Here is a 6238-nt window from a genome sequence, read left to right as displayed (position 1 = left end):
CCTGTATGTGAACTGTACAGAAGCTGTTGGAGCTGTGTGCTGGATTCCAGTAAAAGGTACAAACTGGTTATCACCCTGTCTCAAGCTGATTATTCCCTGCTGCGCCATTCCTGCTCAATCTCCCCTGGGAGCCAGCCCTGGTTGGGAAGGTCCATCTCCCCTGGTTGAGAAGGGTTAATCATCTGGCACTGCTCATCACCACCAAACTCCCAGGGGCCCTCATCAGTGCCCTGCCATACCAGGCCGAACATCCCAACTGTCGTCACAAACCTTTTTATTATTTTATTAACCCCCCCCACAATTGATAAAGACTGGCGCACGCCCCCTGTCGGACCATACCAGCACTCCGACCGCCGTGCACCAGTACCGTGACTGCAGCGACTCTGCCGGGGCAGCACACCTGCCCGCAGTATCTGGGACGACACCTGCCTGCCTGCGGTCTCTTAGACATCTCCCGCCTGTCTGCGGTTTCCTGCATCCTGCCTACTTGCCTGTGGTTTCCTGCATCACACCTACCTGCCTGCAGTCTCCTGTCCCTCAGCTGGATGTGTCCCGCATGCCAGACCAAACTGCTGTACCGACACCCGTGGCCCGTATGCCCACCTCAACCTTGGGCTTGGAGGATCCACTCACTTTGTGAGTCTAACAATAAGCCCTACTCCAAAAATAAGCCTTAGTTACAGTCACCGCCGGCATTAGGGGGCAAGTATTAGTTTGGAGACCACACTTGGGGTATGTGCACACAACGTCTTTAATCTGATGGCGGAGCCACTGAACTTTTCCTTACAAGTCACAAAAAAAAGTGTTTTTTTTTTCTGAGACTTGCTTGTGGTAACCCTGGTCACTTACAACCAGAGCACGGACTATCCGGGCCCCTGAAACTGACGTCACCGATGAAGTTTGGATTCAATGGAGGAGACAGCAGCTGCGGCAGTGAACCAGTGCCAGCCTTTTAATAGCTTCCCATTTGAGTATCCCAGCATGCACTGGGGATCCGCAAACAAAACGTTATCAAAAGTAAAATAAAATGAAAAAAAAAAAAAGTTATAGTAGAGAGGGAATTTTATAATCAATGTATATTAGAAAATTGATATGATTATTAAATTGAATAGATAGGCATTTACTACGAAATTCACCTTTGGTTTCAGACAACCCCTTTAATTAATAAAATGCAATTTATTCCAGCAGACTTTTAATAAAATGGCGATCTAAGGCCATATTCCCACATGTGAAAAAGCTGTATTATTCTGTTACGTCGTTGTCTGCACAGAAATACCATCTAATTATTGCGCTTTTGCTGACTTTTTTTATGCATTTTTTTCTTCAAGTGTTTTTGGTGCAGAGTTAATGCAGTGCATTTTAGTGCCGACGTACAAGGATTAAATGCATTTTTTTCAGCTTGCCTATAAAGTCCTTTAAGAAAATAATTCACTTTTGCTGTTTTTGAACTTTTAAACGCAGCAGATTTTCTATGCAATAACAGGGGGCAAAATACAGTGTTTACGCTACATGGTCTTAGTAATGTTCCCCCTCGGACTGTAGAGGTCTTGTCTGTTTATATTCTATTCCTGCCTTTTGGCTTCTAAAACTGTATTAACATTCTGAACGTGGAAGCATAATATTTCCAAATTCGGTAAGGGGCTGATCTAGAATGCATTGTCACTTGTGCTGGCTCATCCCGCGCCTTGGATGACTGAGTAATTGGTGCACACTGCACTCAGTGTTTATACTCTGTCCTTGCACATGTGGATGGCGTCACACGGCTGTGGGTGTGCTGTGCACTCGTCTGGGGTTTGCACTCGGCTCAGGATCTTGTGTATATAAGGAAGCATCAGAGGATCCTGCATCATAGGACAGCATCAACACATCTGAGCAGCAAGCAACAGCACCTGCCTGACCGCCGGCACCTGCCTGACCGCCGGCACCTGCCTGACCACGAGCACCTGCCAGACCACGAGCACCTGCCAGACCACGAGCACCTGCCTGACCACGAGCACCAGCCTGACCGCCGGCACCAGCCTGACCGCCGACACCTGCCAGTCCGCCGGCACCTGCCTGACCGCCGGCACCTGCCTGACCGCCGGCACCTGCCAGACCGCCAGCACCTGCCTGAACGAGAGCACCTGCCATGGACCCTCAAAACTGCAACTGTGCCATGGGTACGTAGGGGCTTTATAGGCATGAGCCTGTGACGCGCCCCCTGGGCCATATTCTTTAGGGGAATATCCGGAGCCGGATCAGATGGGAGTTGTAGTCTTCCGAGTGGCTGTGACCCGGTCCGTGCCCAGGGTGTCAAACTCAGTTGTATGTGGCAGTCCTACAGATGTTATAAGTTCTTTATTGTCGACTACGCCACCCGTTGTGTTGCGGTCACTATGGCCGCCGCTGCAGCAGGGTCCGCTGAGGCTGATGGTGTAGGTGCAGCTTGTGATGGTATAACCCCCAACGGGTGGGGTATAGCCTCAGGGGATCAGGTGCAGAGGATGGGAGTTGTGGTGATGCAGTGTAGACGGCAATCAGAGACAGAGTCGGGTTATGCAGTTTAGGTTGTTTTACTCACTGCTGATGTTCTGGTCACTCCAGCTTCGAGTGACCTCCCGAGCCGTGCTGCGTCCACCAGGTTCTGGATCCAGCCAACTCCCAAATAAGTCCGGAGCGTGACCCTGAGCTCTCCTTCAGTCCTTTCTCTGGCCGTCCCCACTATTGATCCACCCAGGTCCAGCTCCCTCGGGCCTTCTGTTGGGACACCCTTGGCCTTGGGTTCCCTGACCCTCCTCGTGGTATGCCTTCGTGGTGGATGTGGTGGGTGACCGTGGCAAACGCTGCCCACGGTCTCCGGTCTCTGGCTGGGGAATGTTTTTACCCCCACCAGCTTGGGTTCCGGTACCCTGATGCCGACTCTTCACCCGGGGATTTAGTTTGGGGTCTTAGAGTCCTTTTCTTCTGTGCCTCTGAGTCTCTCTCTCTCTCTCCTCTCTCACTCTGGGTCTCTCTTCTCCTCTGCTCCTGACTTTCTCTCTGCAACTGACCCTGTTCTTAGTTGGTGCCCACCTTATATACACCCTCTATGTGTGAGCTCAGGCGACCAGCACCCAATGAGCTCCTATCTTTACTCAGGCTGCTCCCCCTATCTGCCCCTACACTACTTGGGATGTTCCACCCCCCTCCCACTCCAGCCAGGAACAGACTCGGTCGTACCTGCACATTTCTAAGTGGGAGTACCGTCGGTCTGCTCCTCGGAAATGGGATGTGTGTAGTGCATGCAGCCTACCGAGCTCAGTTCCACACTCCATCCTTACCCGGGAGTGGAATATCACACCTCTGGGTTGAGGTGCAATACCCCTGTAGCAGCCGAATCCTCAGGGTGCTACACCTGTTATATATATGGATATTTGTAACTAATGTTATAAGGAGGAAGCATCTGAATATTGATATTGCCTCACCATGGGCAATCTGTGATGTATGTTTGTGCTTTTTCTTAATTTTTTTTTTAACCTACATATGCAAAATGGTAATATATATTATAATATATCTACTAGCTTGGTGAATCTTCCTTCCCAAGTCTTATTGGCCAGTGATTAATTCTGATCTGGTGGTAAAGTGTATACTATAATTTCTCTCTCTCTCCAGGTGAATCCTGCTCTTGTGGGGATTCCTGCAAATGTAAAGACTGCAAATGCAAGTCTTGCAAGAAAAGTAAGTACACGTATGATTTTTACATGCAAATCAAGTGAATAGTAGTTAAAGAAAAAAAATGTGCATTTAGGACACCATGATCTATGTCAGTTCTGTTGCAAATTTCACCCTTTTCAATGCAAAAAAAAGTTACCGTAAACTGACAAGCCAGCCATCCGTTGTGAGACTACAGCTCACAATATACCCTGACAGCACACAGCTGGCATGCTGGGACTTGTAGTTTCACAACAGCTGGAGTGCTGAAAGTTGCTGACCCCTCTATGTAAAAAAGCATGTGATTAATAAATTGAAAGGGGTTATCCACTAGTAGGACAACTCTTTCTTGATCAAAATGTTTGGCCACGAGAAAATAAAAAGGCCTATATATACTCCCCTCCCCAGGGGTCTCATGCTGCTGTTGTGCTGGCGTCACTGTCTCCACCTTCAGACAAATCGAACATGAATAGGAAGTCTGGGCTGCAGCTGATCTGACTTTCCCTTCATGCTCAATTCGACAGGAGGTGGGGACAGTGACGCCAGCGCTGAAAAATCACAGCATGCAAGATTTGCCTCTGATATTCAGATCGCACTCAGCCATGCGAGTCCATGGAAACCATTGGACTGCACTCTGATATCATCTGAGTGCAGTCTGATTTCCACTGACAGAATGGATACATTTTTCTTTTTTTCCTTCTCCATTTTCTCATCCATGAGGATCCGATCAAACTCAGAGTGTAGTTAGCATAATTGTCCCGATTCTCTCAAATGAGAGAAAATCCTGTCGAGTGATCCAAGCCTTGCTGTGAGTCCCAGGTAGCACAAGTGTATTTAAATAAAGTTTTTACACATCAGCAGTGAATAAAATCTACAAGACCAGAAATGTTTTTCTATATTAATGATTGCAATGGATCATTCTGTATGGGATCCAATATATGTATTATTATTCCTGGTGATCTGCCGCCCTTTACTTCAAAATTATTGAAAAAGGGGCATAATAGCATAATCTCTTCCTGGCAATAATTTTCTGCTTTTTTTTTCTTTTTTTCCCTTACAGGTTGCTGCACTTGTTGTCCACCAGATTGCAGTAAATGCAGCCAGGGCTGTCAGTGTGCAAAAGATTGTAAAGGATGCAATTCCTGCAGCTGCTGCAAGTGACCCTCTCTGCTGAGAGTCCCGCCTGTTACCATCTCCTAAATGTAGAAATAAAAATGTATCAGTGCAGTATGTGAATAATAAGTCTGGACATCTTTGTAAAAAAAAAAAAATTTGTTTTCATAATAAAGAGTGATGATAAACTTTGACTTTGTGCACTTCTAATTTATTACATTATCTTTTAATGGATGTGATTAAGGGAGGTGAATAGTTTCCAGGTCCTAGTGTCCACTATTCTGATTGTTCCACTCCTGATTTTGACTAACAAATACTGATGTAAAAGACTCCCCAAATACTCAACATGTGCATGTCGCCTTAGATGCAGCCACCAGAAAAAAGTTACTTTTATAAAAGGAAAAATACTACTTTAAACTTAAAGGAGTTGTTACCTTTTAGTAAATAACTTGCAGCCAGGGATAGTCATCATAATGGGAAAAGAAAAACGTGTTACACACCCACCGCTGGGTTCAGATAGGGGCCAGACAGGTTACATGAATTGTATGGGATCCTGGGGGAACCGTTACTCAGGGCGACCATAAACCATGTGCTGCAGCTTCTCTCAGTCATACAGGAGTATTGACCCTCAGGCACAGACAGATGGGTGGATTCACTTGCTGACCAGACACACTTGACAAGAGTCCTCATAAATGGTAGAACAGTAGCATTAATATGAAGCCGCACGGCCAGTGCAATTTAAGTCTCTTGAGCAACAGGCTCCAGTAACACAGTACAGTTTCTTCTTAAAGCACAAGAATAAACAGTTTTTCCAGTAGCATAGTACAGCACAGATCAAGTCTCTTTAGCAGCACACTTCTATGCACCCACAACCACAGGCTTTTCTTTCCCAAAGGCACAGTAGTACACAGCATTCTTTATCCTGCATTGAGATGGAGGGGGAGGATTTGATGAGGAAGATGATCCCTGTGACACAATTCCTTCCAGTCCTTATCTTTCTGGCTGATAATACTCTGCACTGCTAGTTCAGGAATTCTATCGGACCTGTGCTTAGCTTCACTCCTGATCTGAATCCTGTTCACTTGCCAGACGCTTCTGTGAGATACAGATCACACACACCACCTTTCCCCTTGACTCCAGGCAGACTAATAAACAAGTTCCCCACAATCCCCCTGGGGCTCTGCTAACCACTCCCTGTCTCCTGTGATTGTGTTAACCCCTCTAGTTGCTGGATGCTTCTGGAGCACAACACTTCTTGTCTCCTGTGATTGTGTTAACTCTAATAGTTGCTGGATGCTTTTGAAGCAACAGCACTACTTCTGCATGTAACAAACGTACAATACTAGTCTTCCCTGGGTCCACAGGTGAGTCTCCACCAGTGCTCCCCATGTCTAGTATTGGCTGCTGTGCTGTGTTCTCTACAAGACAGCTGGTGGCCTATTTCGGAGATGTCAAG

At 46.8% G+C, this 6238-nt stretch overlaps 1 long non-coding RNA gene across 1 annotated transcript; it reads left to right on the top strand.

The window, feature by feature from the left end:
- Positions 1-1657: 1657 nt before the first annotated feature.
- Positions 1658-4970, top strand: LOC141174248 (uncharacterized). The gene is made up of 3 exons (XR_012252830.1): positions 1658-2159; positions 3631-3696; positions 4730-4970. It is a non-coding gene; the product is annotated as an uncharacterized lncRNA (long non-coding RNA).
- The last annotated feature ends 1268 nt before the right edge of the window (positions 4971-6238 follow it).

This window comes from Phyllobates terribilis, unplaced genomic scaffold (assembly GCF_046119375.1).
Source record: "Phyllobates terribilis strain yellow unplaced genomic scaffold, ASM4611937v1 Scaffold_13__5_contigs__length_258822181, whole genome shotgun sequence".
Lineage (NCBI taxonomy): Eukaryota > Metazoa > Chordata > Amphibia > Anura > Dendrobatidae > Phyllobates > Phyllobates terribilis.
The sequence above is the reverse complement of the archived record's forward strand: the minus strand, read 5'-3'. Positions and strand labels throughout refer to the sequence as shown.